The following is a 23,916-nucleotide window of genomic DNA, read 5'->3' on the forward strand; positions in this document are numbered from 1 at the left end:
CCGCAGAGCAGAGAGCCCGATGCGGGGCTTGATCCCAGGACCCTGGGATCATGACCTGAGCCGAAGGCAGATGCTTAACCGACTGAGCCACCCAGGCGCCCCTTTACCTTTATTTCTGATGGGTATTTTCACTGGATATAGACTGCTGTGTTGATATGTCTTGTCTTTGGGTACTTGACAGCTGTTGTGCCTCTTTCTCCCAAATTCCAAGACTTCTGCTGAAAAACCTGTTGTCCTTTGAACCACTGTTCCCCTACAGGTAATGTGTCACTGCATTCAGGTATTTCCTTTGTCTTTAGTTTTTAACATTCTGATTTTTATGTTTCTAGGCATGGGTTTGTTTTTTTCTATTTGGGGTTTTCTTCACTCCTTGAAAGTTTTTATGACTTTGAGAAACTCAGGATATATCCAACCATCATTTCTTTAAGTATTTTTTTAGCACCCTACTCTTTTTCTTCTTGTGGGACTCCAATGACATGACTATTAGACATTTCCTTTTTCCTTTCTTTTTGTTCCACAAGTCCCCAAGACTCAGGTCAAGCTTTTCAATCTATTTTCTCACTGTTGTATAGACTGAATAATTCTTACTGATCTATCTTCAAGACCACTGACTCTTTCCTTTGTCACTCCTTTCTGGTATTGAGTCTATCCCATGAGGTTTTATTTTGTTACTATATTTTTTGGTTCTGTAATTCCCACTTGTTCTATTTCTGTTTTGTTATTCTTGATACTTTCTTTTTTGTTTTGAGAGTGTTCACATTTCTTGTTCAAACTTTTAAATAATACTTTATTTAAGGACTGTCCAGTAATTCCAACATCTGTGTCATCTTGTCTTTGATGTCTGATGATAGTCTTTCCTCATGTATGGTGAGGTTTTTGAGGTGCTTTGCATGCTAAGTAATTTTATATTATATTCTGGACACTTTCAATATGATAAAACTCTGGTCTTGTTTAAATCCAATGGACCATACTGAGATTTTTGTCTTAGCAGACACTTGACCTCCTTGGGTTCAAGCTACAAGTTCCAATCTACTTTCTGTGGGCTGTGGTTGCAACATCACCTTTGTTTTCAAAGCATTTGTAGTGTCATTTGGGTCTATCTTGTGTAGGTGTGCCACTCAGTGGTCAGTTTGGAATCTAGGTGGAAAACCTCTATTAACTCAGTTCTCAAAATCTTTGATATGTTAGTAAGGACCAGATCCAGAATACACAGGTCAGGGTGAGCTCAGAAGTTCATACACAGATGTATGGGGTTGCTTCCTGAGCTCCTTACTCTCCACTATTGCCCAGTACTTCCTGGTTCCATAGGGCTCCCCTCTTCAGTCCTCTGTCTGGAAACTGCCCCTTCTCTGATTATGCTATTATGTTGAAAGGATGGGGGAAGGGACGAATGGAAATCATTGGGATTTAGCCTGCCCTCTTGGAGCTGCAATTCTACTGAATTGAAAAAAAGATTCCTCTCCCTCAGAATGTTATCTCCTATGGTTTTCCTTTATTGTCATGCACCTGGCACTGGATTGCCTGGGAACTGGAGTAATAGAGAACAAAAGGAAAGAAAATAGCTGCGGAATTTACCCTACTATCCCTGAGCTTTAGGAGATCTCTTTTCTGCTCCTTGCCCTCAGATTAGAGGAATTCTCTTGGATCTCTGTTTGCGTCACAGTATTCACTTTGTATTTCAGGCAGCGCTGAGTTCGGGACAGAGGATACCTGAGAGGGAAAATGAGAAAACCACCAGTTTGGTATTATTTTGATTCTGGTATTCTTCCTCAGTCTACCTACTGATATTTACTTTCCAGAGACTTTTAATACCTATACCATGCAATCTGAGTTTTATCATTGCATTCTGTGGGAGAGAAAGATTGGCATGTGTTTACTCCATCTTACTTGGAATCAAAACTCAAGACATGTGTTTCTTGTCATCCAGGATATTTCCTCCACTGGTAACAGTCCCTTGATTTCTTTTTAGGGAACAGTCTCCTTCCCACTTTCAGCCCAGGTGTTTCCAGAGGAGTTGGTCCCACTTATGACTCAGGGTATAGCAAGTGATTTAGGCCTAAAACAATTCACTAAATACATTCTCCTGGCCAAATTGATTGATTTAGCATTGGACATAAGACCCACTCAGAGCCAAGCTTTCTGCCGGAGTTTAGAGAAACAGCACCAGTTCCTCCCCTTCTAGATTAAAATCTGGAAACCTTTAGTCCCAGGAGCTGCTGGTAACTATATTGGGACCATAAGGGAAAGGGTTCCCAGAAGTGTCACCAACACCAAGGGTGCCGAACAGAGGAAGGGAAAGAGAAAAAACATATCCTGTTATCATTGTTGAATCTTTGGGTCAAATGTTACCTGAAATCAGTTAGATCTCTCCCCAAACCATCCAGTAATTAGAGCCAATATATTCCCTCCTGTTGCTTACTGCACAGTGAGCTGAATTTTCTGACATTTGCAGTAGAAATATTTCTCATTTTATCAATACTACCATTTTCATTCCCTCACATACTAAAAAAAACACTGATTAGTCATAACTTATATTTCCTTTTAAATATTTGCCTTACCTAAATGTGAGACAGGAATTCATCAAAATCCTAGAAGAGAACAGAGGCAGCAACCTCTTTGACCTCGGCCACAGCAACTTCTTGCTAGACACATCTCCAAAGACAAGGGAAACGAAAGCAAAAATGAACTATTGGGACTTCATCAAGATAAAAAGCTTCAGCACAGCAAAGGAGGCAGTCAACAAAACTAAAGGCAATCTAAGGAATGAGAGAAGATATTTGCAAATCAGATAGAAAGGGCTGGTATCCAAGATCTATGAAGAACTTAATCAAACTCAACACCCAAAAAACAAATAATCTAGTCAAGAAATGGGCAGAAGACATGAACAGACATTTCTCCGAAGACATGCAAATGGCCAATAGACACATGAAAAAATGCTCCACATCACTTGCCATCAGGGAAATACAAATCAAAACCACAAGGAGATACCACCTCACACCAGTCAGAATGGCTAAAATTAACAAGACAGGAAACAACAGTTGTTGGCGAGGATGTGAGAAACGGGAACGCTCTTACACTGTTGGTGGGAATGCAAGCTGGTGTAGCCACTCTGGAAAACAGTATGGAGGTTCCTCAAGAAGTTAGAAATAGAGCTACCCTATGACCCAGCAATTGCACTACTAGGTATTTACCTCAAAGATACAAATGTAGTGATCCGAAGGGGCACCTGCACCCCAATGTTCATAGCAGCAATGTCCACAATAGCCAAACTGTGGAAAGAGCCCAGATGTCCATTGACAGATGAATGGATGAAGAAGATGTATATATATACAGTGGAATATTAGTCTTCAGAAAGGATGAATACTTACCATTTACATCGACATGGATGGAACTGGATGGTATTATGCTAAGCGAAACCAGTCAATCAGAGAAAGACAATTATCATATGGTTTCACTCATATGTGGAATATAAGAAACAGGCAGAGGATCATAGGGGAAGGGAGAGAAAATGGAATGGGAAGTCATCAGAGAGGGAGACAAACCATGAGAGACTCTTAACTATAGGAAACAAACTGAGGGTTGCTGGAGGGGAGGTGGGTGGGGGGATGGGGTAATTGGGTGATGGGCATTAAGGAGGGCATGTGATGTGGTGAGCACTGGGTGTTATACTCAACTGATAAATTATTGGACACTACATCTGAAACTAATGTACTATATCTTGGCTAATTGAATTTAAATTTAAAAAGATGGAAAAAAATAAAGTATTTGCTTTTACCTTTCCTTATGGACCTAGGCAATCTTGTTATTCACATGTCCATTTAATGTGATGAGATGTCAGTAAACCCAGATTCCTCTGAAAAGCTATGACTATGAACAGGTGTTAGGTATTGTCAAATACCAAGAGCTCACAAAAAGACATTTCATCTGATGGTTTCTCCACTATTCCTGATGGAATGTGTGTTTTGAGATGGAAGGTGGGGACAGATTAAAAGATGAGAGTGATGAAGTGTATAAGGTTGTAGTAATATACTACAAGCTTTGGCTAAATTGTATCCATTTGAGGTAGCCCAGGGAACTTTATAACCTTTCTCTCATAAATAGATAAACCTCATGGTATCAGTAAAATCTCCCAAGATGCTGCAAAACCTGACGGATATCTCTCATCTCTATGCTAGAGTTCAAGGGATACTGGACTCTCTTGAGGAGGGGGTGGCCTGGTAACAAAGTGCTTAAGGTGACTCAACCCATCACTTAAAAAACTGGCGTTTGAATCCAGACCTGCTTGACTCCAAAGTGCTTTATTTATCCTTGAGGCTACATGATCATGTAAAACACCACCACCACTTAGAAGCACACATTTGAGCAAAACTTCTGCTTACCAGCTGGAAAACAACCTGTTGTCAGTGTTCATCTCCTTCTATGCTACAAATTATTGCATTGACATCATGGAGACCGTAGTCTCTTCCATAGTGGCTGTAGAGACCATAGTAGATTAAATATGCTGGATATTCCTTGCTATCCCTTCCGTTAAAAGGTGGGGTCTAATTCTCACCTCCTATTAGTATTGGCTGACCTTGGTGACTTGCTTGACCAATAGAATGCAGCAGAAATGATATTTTGGGACTTTTGGGACTAGGTCATAAAAAGCCTTGCAGTTTGTCTGAGTCTTGAAACACTCTCTCAGAGCCCTGAGCTGCCATGTAAGAAGCCCAACTACACTGAGACTATCAGTCTCAGTGCTGAAGAGACCAATGTATATGATCCTGTTGACAATCCCCATTAGACTCAGCCAACAAGGCACCAGAAGTATGAATAAGGCCGTCTTGGCTGCTTCTTTGTTATTCTGTGAGATTTCCTAACAGAAGAATTTTCTCACAGATTGAAGGATCTGTCATGTCCAAGTGCCCTGGATGCAAGGATATACCTTGGCCATCCTCTGTCCAGGGCATTGGGTTTGTTTGCCATTTGCAGAAATCTCCTAAGCTTCCCGTTTCTACTCTCAGGGAAGCTCCTTCTAGTGGTTGTGTCACCCTTCCTCCTATTTCACCTAGTTCGCAGCACCAGCTTCCACCCATTCCCTTCTGGGATAGCCTAGCTTCATTTCTCCTCAATAAGAACCGTTTGCTTCCCATCAGTGTTGGGGTGCAGGTGGTGGTCCTGTGGTAAGAAAACTCTGGAATTCTTGGAAATACAATGGTCTGGTGGAGTGGGGGCAGGGGAAAAGGGTTGCTTTGTTCTCCCCTGATGAGTCCATAAGAAGGCGGCAAACAAAACCAAATAAACACAAGCAACCAGTTAGATTTTTCTCTAGTCTCTAGTTCTTGGGATAAACACCTTATCAAGGTCTCCAGGTTCTAGCAATGTCCAGAATTGAATGATACGCCAAAGAAAATGCCACAGAAGCTCTCAGAAAACTGCCAGTCTTATTGGAGAAATGGGTCTCATATACAAAGCAGCATCTTTCACCATGGCAGTCTTTCTTCTAGGTGAAGGCGCTGTTAGACCCATGAATAAGACATGTCTCCATTCTCAAGGAACTTACAATTTTGTTGGGGCAACAAGACATGCACCCAAGACATCAAAAGGCAGTACACTTCAATGAGTGTATGATTAAATGATAAAAAGTGTGGGAGAGACAGCTATGTCTTCCCTGGACTTGTAGGAAAGCTATTTGAAAACCACTATAGAAAGGGAATGCAGTTTCTATAGCTTTTCTCAAATTGCCACTTTGCCCAGATGACCTCTTTATGATCTGGAGACAATCTGCCTCTGAGAATTTGAAATGTATGTTTTTCACTGAGTAATGGGATGGGCACTCCCTCATTCTGAGAAGACAGACCAACAGCTGACAAAGTGGAAAGGATCTGTGCATGATTCTTGACTTGGCTTGGTTTCATCTATTAAATACATGGTTTTTTTTTCATCCCAGCAAGTTCTCTGAAGTGCCTACAAGCCACTGAGTGAAAAAAATGTCAGGAACCTTGCAAGGAGGAGAGTATCTTTTCCCTTTTGAGAGGTGGTATAATGAGTGCTTGCATATGGAGCTCTGGATTCAGACACCTTGAGTTTGAATCTCTGTTCCTCCACTCATTAGCTATGTGATCTTGGGCAAGTTAATTTATATCTTTTTACTTCTTCTGAAAAAAAAAGTACATAAAAATTCCTCCCTTATAGGATTTCTTGAGGATTTAATTAGTTCATACATATAAATATATTTAGGATGGTGGCTAACACACAGTAATTGCTCAATAAATGCCAACTATTAGTATTCTGGCCATTTCCTCTTCGAGGATATCTCTAAAGAACAAGCAATCTGTGATAGGTTTGCAGGGTAGGCTCTAATAATCAAAACAAGAATGAATAAATGTGGTAATCTTTGGAAGCTTAAAGGAAGGGGTATTAGTACATATTGAAAATAATGTTGCCTTACCTGGCAAGTATGAAGCATATGGAACTCACTCTCTCAGGAGGTTATATAAGCCCAAAGTGTAAATAGAATCAAGGCATAAAACTCTTGAGTTGTAGGACATAAATTCAGGACATGCTGAACTTCTGAGGTACAGAAAGCACCTGCCATTTCCATAGCACTCCCCTTGGTGCCACCATTACAGAGAGCTAGCTGGATTAAAGAAGGGCCCAGCCTCACAGGAAATCTGTTTAGGTAGAGCTTGAAGAGGTTAGTGCTTTGACGGTGGAAGCTTTCCAAAGCTCACAGCTAGAAGCACCATACCTGCCTGCCCAGAGAGGGTACTCACAAAGATTTTGTTAAGTAAAAGAGCCCTCCAAACTCTGGGACCCATCCTGGCCCCAAGACAGTGAAAGGAGCCTTGTTTTAGGAGTTGGGTCATGGTGGCACTGTTTTTGACTGTCCCCTGCAACTATCCCCTGTTTTTTTTTTTTTTTTGCTGACATGACCTTGAGTATGTTCAAGTATCAGGGAACCCTATATCAAGTTCCAGGGCTTATATCATGATTGGTCTAGACAGTTGTGGTCACCCCACTCCCCTTGTGGTCACATGATCTGGCTCTGGCTGAGGTGACATCAGAGGGATTCAGCTGAGAAGCTTTAGGTAAAGATTTTTCTCTCAGATTAAAAAAAAAAAAGACCTGCAAGTTTTATTCCTTCCTACTTTCAACACCATTATGTGAAGGTGTGATATGTGGGACTACTACATCCTTTTGCAGTCATGAGGGAAGCTGAAAAGGTGTTCAGCCAGGGTCCTAATTTTGGTGAGTGACTGAGACAACCTTAGGACAGCCTACTTCCAGACTTTGTATCTGAGATTACTAATTACCTATATTGTGTATAAGCTACTTGTAGTTGGGTATTCCGTCACTTGCAGATAAAAGCATCCTAATTTATGTAATTTCTGTGTGTGTTTTGTTCACCATCAACTAGTACAGTGCTTGGCAAATGGCTAGGAGTTCAATACTAGTTTATTGAATTCATGAAAGACAGAACTATTCAATCTTATTGCTGAGTCTACTCTGTCCTGGTTCTGGTGGTGAGGCCACCTGAGCCCTTGCCTGGGTAACCTGCTTGCAGTGGCAGTTACTGGCCCACTGAGCCTTTTCTTGCTCCTGCCAGTTCTTTTGGGTTTGGAGTTATGCCCATGGTCAGTAGTGGCTCCTAACTTTCCCTGAGACCAACTTCTGTCCAGATTGTGAAAGGATGGCCTGCTTTAATATCTTCTGTTGCTGAGTTCCTACTAGAGATGATCTGTGTGTTACCTTCTGCTGACCTGCCCAGCCATAGACCACCTGCCTAGATTGCTAAATTTTGTCTATTTTTTGGGGGGGTGGATCTATTCCCACATCTTGGAGACTATTTTATCTGCCTCCCAGAAGCACATCCCCACCCCTACCCCACCCCACCTATCACCACCATCTCTTCTATCTTGTCCAGGACTGGCAGTTGTGACCCATTTTCATCACCCAGTTCCCACTCCTGCCCCCTGATCTGATATGGTCTGTTCTATCACAGACTTCCCAAACCCTGGAGAGTGTTCCTCTTGATATACTCAGAAGTCATTTCTGTCCTCTTCAGACAGAGTTTGGTCAGATGCTATTGAACAATGACAATAATTGCTTCTTTTGCAGGCTAGGAAGCTTCCCCTGTGATTGTGTAGTGTCAAGTAGAAGCTGAGCTAGAAGAAGAATAAAAAAATTATCCTCTGCTCATTGTTCACTTCTAGGATTAAATAAAGAGTCCCAGGTTTTTTGAAATCCCGATACAAGGACATTTCAGCCTCACTGTTTATAAAATCAAAGAAAGTAAGCTCATTTTCAATCTTACTAAAGTTCCTGAGAATTAGGAATGATGGAAATGTTTTGTAAATTATGAACTTACATGCCCTGCCAAAAATGAAACCTACCCAAATGCCCATCACCAATAGAAGGGTAGTTCACCTGTGGTATATGTACAGAACACTATTTCAATGAGAACAAATGATCTACAGCCATGTGGAAGAATTTCAAAATATAGTATTGAGTTAAAGAGGTCAGACACAAACATATTATATTTGCTTAAAGTTCAAAAAGAGGCAAACCAAATATATGTTATTAAAAGTCAGGACAGTGCTTACCGTTATGAGAATGAAAGGTTGTGACCAGAAGGGAGCATGAGGAGAGCATTTGAGATTCTGGTCATGTTCTACTTTTTGTTCTGGGAGCTGGTTACATAGATGTGTTTAGGTTGCAAAAATTCAACAAGCTATACACTTAGGATATGAGCACTTCTCTACATATGTTATAATTCATTGAAAAGTTCAAAAATAGTTATATGGCATGGAAACAAGGCCTGGATCAGAAAGCAAGCAAAGATTCTGTGAATCACAGAATCCTAGTGGCAAAAATAAAGCCTCTCATTTTAAAGAGGGGAAGGCTGAGTGCTCTGGAAATCCAATGAATCATTGAAGACCATATCAACGGGTCAATGGTCATGTCAGACATTGCGCCCACATCTGATTCCAGCCCAGGGCTCTTTCATTGAGTGGGCATAAAGGAACTTAGACTGTGACCAGAAATCTAGTGATATATCCTTCTGTGCATCTTTATTTCTTTTTGTCGGATTTGCTTGTGAATCAGGGTTGGAGGAATTGTTTAGGCATATTTATTACTAATAGACATCTTTGCTGCTTAGCTGAGGTGTATAGAGAACAGCACAGATGAGCAGGCCTGGCAGTCACACAGGACCCCAAGCTCAGAAGAGCTCCAGCCTTGGTTTAATCCTCTGTTGTTTCCATCTTGAAATCCTTACTAATTTTTAAACAAAGCACCTAGCATTTTTGTGTTGTATTGGTTCCTACAAATTATGTAGCTAGTCCTGCAGATAAATGTTGCTTTGTGTAATTAGTACAGGTGATATGCAAGGCAAGTATTTGTAATCAAGACTTATTTTAAGTGATTGAGGGAAATTTGTTATTTAAAGGTAAATCCTAGGGACGCCTGGGTGGCTCAGTCGGTTAAGCGTCTGCCTTCAGCTCAGGTCATGATTCCAGGGTCCTGGGATTGAGTCCAGCATTGGGCTCCTTGCTCATCCGGGAGCCTGCTTCTCCCTCTGACTGCCACTCCCTCTGCTTGTGCTCTCTCTCTCTGACAAATAAATAAAATCTTTTTTTAGAAAAGGTAAATCCTATACAACAACAAATCAGTTTTATACAAGGAATAATATCCTAATATATGTATTTTTTTGCTAAATTTCTATGCTACCAGTTAACTTAAAATGAGAGATCATATGGAAAGAAATAATAAATAAGAATCTTGGAATCATCTAATTTAAGAGCTGGAAAGAGATCTTTAAAATAACCCATCCCTCTTATTTAGCAGATGGAGAAAATGAAGTTTAAAGAAGGGAGTGATTTGCAAAGGAATTGAGTCAACTGTGTAGGTGGAAGTCAGTCAAAATTGATTTGCATAGTGCAATATTTGAAGACTCAGTGATATTTGGAAATTTCTGGCAAAGTTTCTGGAGCACTTCTTTTTCCATCCCAGAAAAAGCCTCTTAGCCAGGCCAAAACATTAAACCTTGCTTTATGCAGAATCATTTACTGGAGAGAAGGCATACAGGGAAATTGATTCTATTTTGTATAAAATAATTACCTTAATGTAGCATCTGCCATATACAATGTTCACTTGGAAATAGAAATGTCTGTCAGAGTGGCTCTGCCACAAACAGTTTGTTAGCATCAACTTGACCCAACTCAGAGTCTGCCACATGCAGATACCAATATCCAACAAAGACCCTGGCATGTGTCTGAAACACTGGGCTTGCATCTCAGCCCACCTCTGTTTGGCTTCACTGAACAGATTTAGGTGGCTAGATCATGGCTTTGTTCTGCTTTAGATCCATGACATTTCTGAATTCAGAGGAAACATGAATGAATTAAAGCTTTTAAGTAGCTGTTATAGACCAGGAGTTCTGCTAGGTGACAGGATGGAACATGCCTCTGTTCTCAGGAAGCCCACAGCCTGGTTAGGGAAGCAGGCACAGTTACAACTCAAGGCAGTGAGTGCAGCATTACAGATGAGCAAGGGGTACTGGGATAGTGGGGCTACTTGGTGGAGCCTGCAGCAAAGTGGGCAGCAAAGAAGTGCTTCCTGAGTCTTAAAGGATGAGTAGAAGTTAGCCTGATGAGGGCCCAGGAGGCGGATGACGTGGCGTGTGGGACAAGGAACTCCAGGAAAGAATGGAACAGAGCCAGTGAATGGTTTTGTATTGGAAAGTGATTGATACTTCAGAGAGATTATTGTGGCAGCAGCAGGGATGATGGATAGTGGGTGGTGAAGGGCAAGAAGGCAGGCAGTGGTCCAGGTAGGCAAAGATGAGAGTCTAAGATATGAGTGCCCCTCACTCCATCTCAGAGGTGTCTGAAAACAGTGGGCAGTGGAGTTATCAGGATCTGGACATCTATGAGTGTAGAGGTTAGGAGAAAGGAAAACGAGGCTCTCTTTTATAGCCAATAAGGAGGCCTTTAAGGAGGAATTAAAGGAAAAGATGTTCCATTCTTGGAGACGCTGAGTTTGGGGTAGCTATGGAACATCTAGATGGCTAACTTTCACCAGTGCCAGCAGGAACATTTGAACCTTTTCTTAAAGTTGTCTTAATCTGTGTTTGTCATCATTTGATGAATGAGTTCAAGGCTCATGTGTGCATATAATATGCAATATCATGCATCTTCAGTTCAAGTGAATGTATCATTAGGCATTCATTTTTAAACCAGGTCTAGAGAGAAGAGAGGGAAGTTAGAATACTGCACAATTTTATTGTTAAAAAGAGCCACAGTAATCACATTCCACATGAAGCAATTGGAACTCAGTGAGACTAAGTTGGCTCTCCAGAGGTCTCCTAGCTAAGTGCCAGAGCTGGACTCAGCCTGGTGCTCTATCCCGAGCCCCATGCAATTCACCTGTTTAAAGTTTGCTACTTGTGTGTTCCCCACACCAACCTCTCATTTTAAAGGAGAGCTTTGAAGAACTTTCTTCTTCTAGCCTCTACATCTGCCTGCCACCTAATAATGGTTCTATTTCTTCCCTCCAACTCAGGTCCCAACTTTATCCCTGGCTTCTCTCCTCCCTCCCTTGTTTGCTTTAATGTTTCTTTGAGAAGTGCCTCAGAGAAAGTCCTCATGGCCTGGTAGTTGATTACATGATTTCCAGTGAAGTTGGAAGCCTGCTGAACATTGTCAGTTATGGTGATCTGGTTGCCTTCATTTGCTCTGAGGGCAAACAAGGTCTTGAATAGTTAGAGGCCCAGGAGAAGGCAAAACAGGAAATTCTGGATCAGCTTTTCCTTCCAAAAGTTGTTTTCAGTGAGAGAAGTGGTATTATCAGGATTCAGGTCAAGCAGGTGTTAGCATCTACTAGGAGGACTTTTGAAGTAATACTCAGAATTTTTTTTTAAATAATTCTGCCTGGGCCTTTCAAATCACACTCCATCCTAAATTCTAAGAAGGCAGAATATTAGGTGTCATTGTCGAGGCTTCATTTTGTATAAAACTTATGGTTATTAGGAGCCCCTTACACTATCAAGGTGTACAGCGGAGTTGTGTCCAAATTATAGAAATCAACATGGAATGTTTCTTTCCAAAATGATTAGAGATTTATGGTAGAATATTTGCATGGTGGGACAAGTTTCTCTGTCCCTGGACCTTTGATGTTTTACTCAATCCTTCCTTCTGGTGGAGAGGGGAACTTTAAGCATAAAGTAATATCAAAGTTAGGCTGTGAGAAGTAGTCAATATTGGCAAGAGGGAGCCAGTATTGTCTTTCTTATTGTGGTTCTACTCTAAAGAATTTAAAGCTGTGGGAAAGAAGATTTGCCAGCATGGCAACCATGGAGACCAAAGTAGGTACCCTGGTCAAGAGCAGTGGAAAAGGAAGAAGGGAGGGAAGGCAAGGCTTCATGTGAGCAGACCTCACTACAAAAGGGGAACTATAAAATCATTTTGACATCCTCTATGCTCTGAGATTCACCTTGAATAAGACTGGGCTTGTTTTGGTGAAGGACTGTGTCTACACACCTCACTATGAAATGCAACAGGGTTCTAGTTGCTTTTATGACATGTTGGTAAGGGCCATGATATGATATATGGAGATGTTGAGCCCTTGGTCAGGAATGCATAATAATAATGAAAATTATTCACTATCATTCATTTACCACCTACTATGTGCTAAAAACCATCCTAGCTGTGTAGCCTGACCGAAATCTCATAGGGCAGTGGTGTCCAGACCAGAACCCAGGTCACAGGGCTGCCATGTCAGAGCTCTTTCCATTGTACTAGATTGTCTAGTGTTTGTAATCTAGTATGGAGGTGTGTGTGTATGTGGAAATGGAAAAGCTGCCAAGACTCCAAAGAATGGATCTTAGGTGGTAGAATTTTATGCATGTGAGAAGACTGGGACTTTATCCAACTTTCTGAAAAATAGTGCCAGCTAAGAAGGCTGCTCTGCCCGGGTTAAGGATATGCTGTGGAATGTGGTTGTTGGGAAGATTCAGGTGACAAATGGTAAAGAGCCTGGCACACAGTGTGATTAATAAATGAACCAATATATAATAAATTAATAAAATATGAGCTCTAGAAGGCCTCTCACACTGCATATTTGAAGCCCTCCTTCTCTACTGCCCCACCCCATGAAAGCCACTAAACACAGTACTTATCACCATTTGAGAGACTATGGAGAGCATGATCATCTTTCTTGAGAATCCTGGGGGTACCCCAGGTTTGGAAGCCCAGGGGGCAGATTTGTGGCTATTTCTGCCAGGTTCAAGGCATTCATCAGGTAGGTCCTGGACAACCTTGCTCAGTCCTAAATTTCTATTTTTCACTAGTGATATTCTCACCCAGGGCTGGGGCAGGAAGCTTGCTTCCAGGTGTAGCTTTCCAATCCCAGACCATAGAGGGTTAGAGACCTGTTCTGGCTCCCAGCCTCTGACTCTGCTTCCTGCCCAATCATTAAAAACCTCTTCACTTCAGGTGTATTTAAGACTCACATCATGAAGGCTTCATAGTTTCAACTCCCACCTACTGCACTATTTAAAGTCTTCTTTGCTTCTGGTTCCTGGGAATTTCCCTTTCTTGTTTGTATGCATATTAAAGTGAAATCTTGTTGAGAATGTTCAGTTCAGGCCCCTCACTGAATGACCCCAGGGCCACTGGAAGCTTAGGCAACCAATCCTGGACTTGTTTGAATCCAGACTTCTGTAAATCAGAGACAGGAAAGGAAAGAATTTACACTCTACCCCATGGGCCAAGTTCTTTCGACTTCTAATACAGAGACCTGCTGAACTCACACCTGAATGAGGCAACATGAATCTCCCAGGTAAACAACAAGTCTAGCTTTGTTTCAGACCACATTTGGTCATCTTTGTTTCTTAGTGTTGTCTACAACATATGCTTTCTGTATATTTGGAGCAGAATTTGGGGTAGGGTTTGCTAACATGTGCTAAGTCTGCCACCTTATCTAGACGTCTGGGTAATACTACAGCATTTACAATGTTGGCTCACATTGTAATACTCCACAAAGACCCTGAAAGTCAGGGGAATACAGCCACAAGTAATTGAACAAGGAGTGCCCAAAGCATCTTTTCTAAGATATAGAAAGGCCCTCGGTGGCCCTGGCCAAGGACATTGTTTGCTCTTCAACCCAAAGTCACGGAGGCAGAAGGGCCACTTTCTGTGTAGTCAGGAATCAGGTTTCCCCCATCAGCAACCATATGCATTTGGGAACATTCATCAGCTAAAGAACTCGCTGAGCTGGAAAAAGAGACTTTCACAGGACAGCTCAAAATATTTTTTAAACTTATGGAAAAGTGGTAGTGACTTTCTTTATGTGCCAGCTGCTGACAAGCATTTTTGTTTAAAGATATACCAGGTGGAAAATAAAATGTTTCAAGGAAACTTTCAGTGGATAAAAGCTGGCTGTTCCAGGTGTCACTTGAAACAGAAGTCACCCTCAGTAAAAGGGGGGCACCAGCAGTGACTACTCCAATATTCATTCTCAAGCCTATTCCATGCAGGCTCTTCTTCTCAAGAAATTCAGCAATCCCCTTAAAATGGTGTGTGGCTGATATCTACATTAGTTTCCTAGTCTTGAAAAATGCTCTGTCTATGAAATATGCATTGAGGCGAGGCAGGTCCTCTATCCAGTTTGTGCCCCTAACTTGGGCCTGATAGCACCCTTCTGTATGGAATTGTGTTTTCATTACAATAATAATAATGCAATATACCACACACATATGTTTTGCTCTTCCTCAGAGTAAAAACTAAAATCTTGTGGACCCCTAACATTTGTGGGGCCCAATGCAAGAGCACCAGTGGAGGCCTACTTATCAGATATCAAAGTATTTAAAAGGTATAAATCATGCTAACAAACTGTTAAATAAGTTGCATCTCTCTACATTTACATATATGCATTCATAACATCCCAGAAGGGCCAAATTTGAGTTTATAATTTTCAGATCTCTTGAAGTTCCATGCTGGAATGAGGTGACCAGTGGAGAGTGGACCCTCCCTTCCAACCTATGGCCCACCTCCCCACCTCTTCCCACGCCAGTCTAGTCTGTTTTGTGAGGGACCTTGTCCACTAGTGTATTAGTCTCCTTGGGTTGCCATAACAAAATACCACAGACTGGGGGATTAAATAATTTATTCTTATAGTGCTGGAGGTTGGAGGTCCCAGATCTAGATGCCAGCTAATTTGGTTCATGCCTTGCAGATGGCTGCCTTCTTGCTGTATACACACACGGCCTTTCCTCTGTGGCACAGGGAGAGTGGGAACTCTCTTGTCTCTTTCTCTACTTCGAAGAACACCAGCTCTATTGGATTAAGGCCTACCCTTATGACCTTACTTAATCTTTTTTTAAAAAAGATTTTATTTATTTATTTGACAGAGGGAGAGATAGAGATAGAGATAGAGATGGAGATAGAGAAAGAGAGAGAGAGAGAGAGACTGAGAGAGCATAAGCAGGGGGGAGTGGCAGGCAGAGGGAGAGGGAGAAGCAGGCTCCCCAAGGAGCGGGGACCCCAACGTGGGACTTTGGGATCATGACCTGAGCCGAAGGCAGATGCTTAACGACCTGAGCCACCCAGGTGCCCCGGCCTCACTTAATCTTTACTACCTCTGAAGGGCCCTGTCTTCAAATACAGTCACATTGGAGGTTAGGGCCTCAACATATGAATTTGAGGGGGATACAACACAGTTCATAACACCAAGCTTGCAGACATTCCAGCCTGGATATCTAAGATCTATTTACATAGCTTGTCAGCAGTCAATTTTTGGCCCCCCATTGGGCCTTGAGGTGCTCATATCAGCAACATGGTCTACTCAGAAAGATTAACCCCAAGAAAAAGGCTGTAGCCTGGAAAATGGACTAAGGAATTTTTGGACATGGATTTTTGAGGTCCTGGAACTTGAATTGGATCAGTCCCATGCAGTGATGGAAACATTCTATGTTTGGACTGTCCCAGTATGGTAGTCACTGGCCACTTGTGGCTACTGAGTACTCAAAATGGGGTTGCTATGACTGAGGAGCTGAACTTTAAATTTTATTTAACCTTAATTTAAATTTAAATTGCTACATCTGCTGGTGGCTACCATACTGTTCAGTGCAGATCTAGAAGTTGGGAAGCAGGCTCTGTGCAATCATGTCCTCTGACTCCACAGACTTCTTATCCTGTGGGTATGTAGCAGACTGTATTTCTATATATGGCCAAACCTACATATTTATCCCATCCCACATGCATTTCTTAAAATATGAGTGATACACGTTTTTACCAAGACCTGTTTCCCCTAGGCAGGTGATTGTGACTGCTTAGAAATGGTAGAAATGATAATATGTGACTTCTTCCCCGCCCCCCCACCTCCCTTCCCTCTAAAACCCTGTTTCTCAGAATCCATAGTCTCTCATGGTTCATCTCCCCCTCCAATTTCCACCCCCCCCCTTCATTTTTCCCTTCCTACTATCTTTTTTTTTTTTTTTTTTTTAACATATAATGTATTATTTGTTTCAGAGGTACAGGGATAATATGTGACTTCTAAAGTTAGGTCATAAAAATGGCACAGCTTCTGGCCAACTCTTGCTTGTGCTCACACTTTCTCTCTCTCTCTCTCTCTCTCTCATACACACACACACACACACACACACACACACACTTTCTCTCAGAACTTTTTGCTTTTAAAACTATGGAAATAAAGACTGCCCAAATGAGAACAAGCAAAGGGAACTTAACTCAGAGCTTATGTAGTAAGGGAGTCAGCTGCCATCTCTGTTTTGCAGAGATTCAAAGGAAAGTAGAGGAGTGGAAAGGTAAAAAATGGAAAAATGGGAGGCTTCAGGTGTGCCCTGATTAGAGGTTATTGCCTTGGGGAAGCTGTTGGGCTAACTAGAAGTAAGGCATGGTATGTGATTGGTTTTCTCTGTTAGTCCTAAGTTGGAAATGGAGGCAAAGATTAAGGAAGCTATCAGTTATTCATCAAGCCCTGACCATTTTGGGCTAATTACTACAGAGGTTATGGTTGACTTCCTGGGCTGATTCTGCAAGTTGTGGGTCAGAGTTCTATTTTCATATATGACCTAGCCATTGTCCATTTGTATATTCAGTCTCTCAGAACTCAGCCACCATCTTGTGAAGGAGCCCATATGGAGAGGACCTAAGATCTTACAGCAGCCAAAACCAACTTGCCAACTCTGTGAGAGAACCACCTTGGAAGTATATCCTCTAGTCCAAGCCAAGCCTTCAGATGACTATAGTCCCAGCTGACATCTGACCACAACCTCATGAGAGACCTTGAACCAGAATCACCCTGGTAAGCTACTCCCAAACTCAAAACCCACAGAAACTGTGAAAGATAAAAATGATTGTCCTGTTAACCCATTGAGTTTTATGGTGATTTTCTATGCAGCATTAGATAACTCATGAAGGAGAAGAGTGCAGCAGAAAAGGGGCCATACCAGAACCCTCAAAGGTATGGGGCCCAGGATGGGGGGCTTCCATTGCCTGGATCTAAGGGCGGCACTGATGAAAGGATTTTGTTTTGGTACCTAGGTATTTCCTAGGGAAGGATGGGCATATTTATACAAAAGACGGACTTGGAGGACTCATTAGGGGGTTTGAGATCAGGAAATTGTCTTACAAAAGCTATAACAAAAGAGCCTTTTGTCTAGAGTGCACAAACTAAAATGTAATGACACCATTTATGTGCTTGATTGTGTAAACATACAAAAATGTACATATGTTGGAATAGTCACAGTGGAAGGAGATCTGCTTAAGCCAATGATGCTGTCTGTCACTTCCCAAAAACGCCTGTGAAACTTCTCTTTCGGAATTGCCCACAAAGCTGGATTATGAGCTAGCTTCCTGTGAAACCAGACTCATCACTCAAACTGAGACTTGGTTTGTGACCCCAGACAGCATTTCCCAGCTTGATCACCCAACTTACTCAACAGATTTTGCTCTGAATGGCTTAGAATTGTTTCCAAAACTCACATCCCCCCTCTGAGGATACATGTCAGAGTTATCTCTCTAAAACACATCGTGGCTCATGTGCTTCAGTTGCTCTTGGTTGCATAGAGAATTAAGCCCCAACTTCTCAGCCAGATTTGCAAAACTTTCTATAATATACAACCCCCACCTCACTTTCCAGGTCTATCTTCCCAGAATACATGATGCCCTTGCCACTTACAGATGACAAGTGCATTTACTGAGCCCTAATTATGTGCCCTGTACTGTGCTAAGAGTTTTATATCACATCTCATTTTCTCTTGATATGATTTTGTAAAGTAAATGTTATCTCTGTAGTACAAGTAATAAAACAGTGATCACTAACACTTTGTACACTGCTTACAATGCGCTCACCCACTGTCCAACAGAAATATAATGTGAGCCACCTATGTAATTTAAAATTTTCTGATTATAAATTAAAAAGTAAAAAGAAACAAGTGAAATTTATTTCAATAAAATATTTTATCAATGGGCTTCTAATCAACAAAGACTTATTAATGATATATTTTTTCTTCTTCTTGGGAGGATAGTAAATCTTTTAAATTCACTGTGTATTTTACACCTATAGCATGTCTCAATTTGGACACTAAATTTTCATTGAAAGTAATTGAACTGTATTTAGATTTCATAAAAAGAACAGTGGAAAAATTAGTTTCACATACCCAAGTTGTTCTAAACATACTTAAAAGATTTCTAGGGGTGCCTTGGTGGCTCAGTTGTTAAGAGTCTGCCTTCGGCTCAGGTCATGGTCCCGGGGTCCTGGAATCGAGCCCCACATTGGGCTCCCTGCTCCGTAGGGAACCTGCTTCTCCCTCTCCCACCCCCTCCCTCTCTTGCTGTGTTTCTCTCTGTCAAATAAATAAATAAATAAAATCTTTAAAAAAAAAGATTTCTAATATCTGAATCACATACCAAAAATCATTTCTTTTTCTACTCTCATCCATATTGATAAAACTGCTTCAATTTAAAAATTTTAATTTCAATATCAATCAATTAAAATAAAATAAAATAAATTTGTTTTCCAGGCACTAGCCACATACCAACCACTTATTGGCCATATGTGGTAAAGGACTTCTATGTTGGGAAGTACAACTCTGAGCACTTTACTGCTATCAGCACAAATGTAGGAAGTAGATGCTGTTATTATCTTCACTTTAAAGGTAAGGAAACAGAGGCACAGAGGGATAATAACTTGGCCTAGTACACACAACTAATAAGCTGAAGCTGAGAATGGTTGATCTGCCCAATGCAACTTAGCTAATATGGATTGGAGTCAGTATTTGAACTCAGGATTTTTTATGTCCAAAGCCTAAGTTTTTATCCACTGTGTTAGTCTGCTCTACACAGTTAGTTTCTCACTATTCTCCTTAAATCCTTATTTTCTTATTTCTGGTCCTTTTTATCAGATTGTTCCCTCTGTCTGGAATGCCTTGCAAGGTCCATTTTGAGTGTCATTCATTTATCTAGACAGACATGTGATCACATTTTCAGCAAATATTAACAGCCTTTTTTTTTTTTTAAGATTTTATTAATTTGAGTGAGAGAGCGAGAGAGAGAGTGTGTGTGTGTGTGAGAGAGAGCACAAGTAGGGGGAGGGGCAGAGGGACAAGCAGACTCCCTGCTGAACAGGGAGCCCAATGTGGGACTTGATCCCAGGACCCCAAGATCATGACCTGAGAGGAAGTCAGACGCTTAGCTGATTGAACCACCCAGGTGCCCCGATAGCCATTTTTAAAATATCTCCCATGTAGAATATGGCAGTGATCAAGAAAGATGTAGCCTCTGCCTCCACTGGGCTTATATTCTAGAACAACACATTACAAACTTTGGTCTCAGGACCCTGTAGCACTCTAAATCTAAGGACCACAAAGGGCTTCTAATTATGTGGGTGATAGCTGTCAATGTTTATTGTATTAGAGATTAACACTAGGAAACTTTAAACATATTTATTAATTCATTTAAAAATAACATAATGGGGACACCTAGGTGGCCCAGTCAGTTAAGTGTCTGCCTTCAGCTCAGGTTATGATCCCAGGGTCCTGGGATTGAGTCCTGCATCAGGCTCCCTGCTCAGCGGGGAGCCTGCTTCTCACTCTGCCTGCTGCTCCCCTTGCTTGTGCTCTCTCTGTCTCTCTCAAATAAATAAAATCTTAAAAAATAAAAATAACATAGTAGGAGGTCTGCTAGGAAGATGATGGAGTAGGAGGACACTAAGCTCACCCTGTCCCACACATACAACTAGATAGTGCTCACATCAGTATAAATAACCCAGGAAACATCCAAAGATTGGCAGATAAACTCTACAGCTAAAGGTAGAGAGGAGGCCACATCAAAGAAAGTAGGAAGGGTGAAGATGAGGTCTGGGAGCAAAACAGACTGTGGCTGTCTATGGTGGGGAGGGAGCCAATTGTGTGGAGAAGGGTGGAAAAGAGATTTTCACACTGGGAAGCCCACAAATGGGGAGGATGAATCCCCATAACATTTGCTTTGAAAGCAAGAGGGGCCAAATTGTATGAGTTCTTACAATCAGTGGGACTTAAAGCCTGGAATTTTAAAGATCACTGGGCTACACTCTGGGAGAGCCTGGAGGGCATTAAGAAGCAGAGTCCCCAACCTTAAAGAAGGAGCAGAACACGCAGCCTGTGCAGATACAGCCTAGAACCAGAAGTCTGAAAAATATGTGGCCGGGGGGGGGGGGGGGGGGGCAGATGGGAGGAAGGGTGATTTGCTCATTTCAGAGCATGCCCACAGAGACAGGGATCATGGGGATTCCAGGAACAAGGAGCTTGCAGGTACCATTTCCTTCCCATGCCCCCCATTATAAACAATGGCCACCTGTGGGAACCAGTATGGCATGCCTTACCTAACTTGCTTACACCACGTGCCACTTCCCCCTCCCCCACAACTTACTCCAGCACCGTGGGCCCCTCCCCCACCCCTCCTGGGGACCAAACACTACCCACAATAGGAAAGAGAGTCTCTGCAGACAACTGGACTGAAGGATTGGCCAAGACTCAACAGCAAAGCACATGCAACACACATATGAGACACTTCATAAAGTGCCAGGCCCTGGGGAACAGGGGACACTGCACTGCAGGGCACTGCAGGACCTCTTCTTCATAAGGCTATTATTGTTAAGAGCAGGAGAAGTAGCTGACTTTGATAGCACACAGAAACAGACACAGGAAGTCAGACAAAATAAGGAAACAGAAATATCTCCCAAATGAAAGAAGAGGACCAAACTATAGCAAGAGACCAAAGCCAAATAGAAATAAGTAATATGCCTGATAGAGAATTTAAAGTAATGATCATAAAGATACTCACTGGACTTGACAAAAGAGTAGAGGACATAAAAAAATAATAAAAAACAATAAAGACATAAAAAAACAATCAGAGATCAAGAATACAATAAATGTAAGGAGGGCACATGATGTGATGAGCACTGGGTGTTATACGCAACTGATGAATTACTGAACTTTACATCTGAAACTAATGATGTACTGTATGTTGCCTAATTCAATTTAAATAAAAAAGAATATAATAGATGAAATTAAAAATACACTTGTTGGAATAAATAGCCGGTTAGATGAAGCAGACGAATGAATTAATGACCTGGAAGGCAGGGTAATGGAAAGTAACAAAACTGAGTAAAGGAGAGGAAAGAAAATTACACAAATTAAGAATAGTTTTAGGGAACTCAGTGATTCCATCAAGCGTAATAACATTTGCATTATGGGGATCCCAGAAGAAGAGAGAGAAAAGGTGGCAGAAACTTTATTTGAAGAAATAATAGCTGAAAACTTCCCTAATGTGCAGAAGGAAACAGATAACCATATTCAGGAGGTCCCCCCAAATTCAACTCAAGGAGATCCACATCAAGAAACATAGTAATTAAAATGGCAAAAAGTAGCTATAAAGAAAAAAAAAAAATTAAAAGCAGCAAGAGAAAAGAAGACAGTTACATACAAGGGAAACCCATAAGGCTATCAGTGGATTTGCAGCAGAAACTTTGCAGGCCTAAAGAAAGTGGCATGATCTATTCAAAGTACTGAAAGGGACAAATCTGCAGCCAAGAATACTCTATCCAGCAAGGTTATCATTCAGAATAGAAGGAGAGATAAAGAGTTTCTCAAACAAAAACTGAAGGAGTTCATGACCACTATACCAGTCCTACAAGAAATATTAAAGGGAACTCTTTGAGTGGAAGGAAAGAACATAAGTGAGAATATAAAAAGTAAAAACCACAAAAGCAGTAAAAATATATATTTCTGTAAAAATCAGTCAAGGGATTCATAATAAAAAAGGATGTAAAATATGACACCATATACCTAAAATGTGGAGAGGAGAGAAGGGTTTAAACTTAAGTGATCATCAATTTAAGTAGAATGCTATATGCAGAAGATGTTATATACAAACCTAATGGTAACCACAAATCAAAAACCAGTAATAGATATGCAAAGAATAAACAGAAAGGCATCCAAGTGTATCACTAATGAAAGCCAACAAACCATGAAACAGAGCAAGAGAAGAAAGGATCAGAGAAAATCTACAGAAATTACACAAAATAAGTAATAAAATGGCACTAAATACATATCTATCAACAATTACACCGAATGTAATTGGACTAAATGTTCTAATCAAAAGACACAGAGTGAAGGAGTGGACTCATCCATATGCTGCCTATAAGAGACTTATTTCAGACTGAAAGACACATGCAGATTGAAAGTGAGGGGATGGAGAAAAATTTATCATGCAAATGGATGTCAAAAGAAAACTAGGGTAGCAGTACTTATATCAGACAAATTAGACTTTAAAAAAAAAGACTGTAACAAGAGACAAAGTGGGCACCTGGGTGGCTCAGTCCGTTAAGCATTGACTCTTAATTTCAGCTCAGGTCATGATCTCAGGGTCCTGGGATTGAGCCCCACTTTGGGCTACATGCTCAGTGGGGAGTCTGCTTGGGGATTCTCCCTCTCCTTCAGCCCCTCCCCCCACTCACATTCTCTCTTTCAAATAAATAAGTAAATCTTAAAAAAACACAAAAGACAAAGAAGGGCATTATATAATAATAAATGGGACAATGCAACAACATGATATAAGAATTGTAAATATTTGTTCACCCAACATGGGAGCATCCAAATACATAAAACAGTTAATAACAAATGTAATGGAAATAATTGATAGTAATACAATAATAGTAGGGAACTTTAACACCCCACTTACATCAATGGACAGATCATCCAAACAGAAAATTAACAAGGAAACAGTGTCTTTGAATAACACACTGGACCAGATGGATTTAATAGACATATTCAGAACATTCCATCCTAAAACAGCAGAATACACATTCTTTTCAAGTGCACACAGGACATTCTCCAGAACAGATCACATATTAGGCCACAAGAAAAGTCTCCACAAATTCAGAAAAATCAAAGTCATACCATGCATCTTTTCTTTTTCTTTTTTTAAAAGTTTTTATCTCAATTCCAGTTAGTTAACACATAGTGTAATATTAGTTTCAGGTGTACAATTTAGTGATTCAATACTTATATACAACACCCAGGGATCATCATAACATGCAGTCCTTAATCACCATCCCCTATTTAACCCATCCCCCCCACCCCGTGGTAACCATCAGTTTGTTCTCTATAGTTAAGAGTCTGTTTTATGGTTTGCCTCTCTCTTTTTTCCCCTATGATCATTTGTTTTGTTTCTTAAATACCACATATGAGTGAAATCATATGATATTTGTCTTTCTCTGATTGACTTACTTTGTTTAGCATAATACTGTCTAGCTCCATCCACATCATTGCAAATGGCAAGATTTCATTCTTTTTTTATGACTGAGTAATATTGCATTTTATATCTATCTATCTATCTATCTATCTATCTATCTATCTATCTATCTATCTAT

At 41.0% G+C, this 23,916-nt stretch overlaps 1 protein-coding gene across 7 annotated transcripts in view; it reads left to right on the forward strand.

Annotated features, from left to right (window-relative positions):
- TMEM108 (transmembrane protein 108) overlaps positions 1 to 23,916 on the forward strand; it is a 647,919-nt gene that overhangs the window by 114,337 nt on the left and 509,666 nt on the right. For 6 of the 7 annotated variants that reach the window (XM_034994838.1, XM_034994829.1, XM_034994867.1 and 3 more), the window contains 2 exons: positions 17,102 to 17,307; positions 19,028 to 19,162. The gene's annotated coding sequence lies outside the window, so the exon portion shown is untranslated. The remainder of the gene's footprint in view (positions 1 to 17,101; positions 17,308 to 19,027; positions 19,163 to 23,916) is intronic. The other variant, XM_034994874.1, reaches the window with a different exon arrangement.

The sequence above is a fragment of the Mirounga leonina genome, unplaced genomic scaffold, assembly GCF_011800145.1.
Source record: "Mirounga leonina isolate KUSES-001 unplaced genomic scaffold, KU_Mleo_1.0 Mir_115, whole genome shotgun sequence".
Lineage (NCBI taxonomy): Eukaryota > Metazoa > Chordata > Mammalia > Carnivora > Phocidae > Mirounga > Mirounga leonina.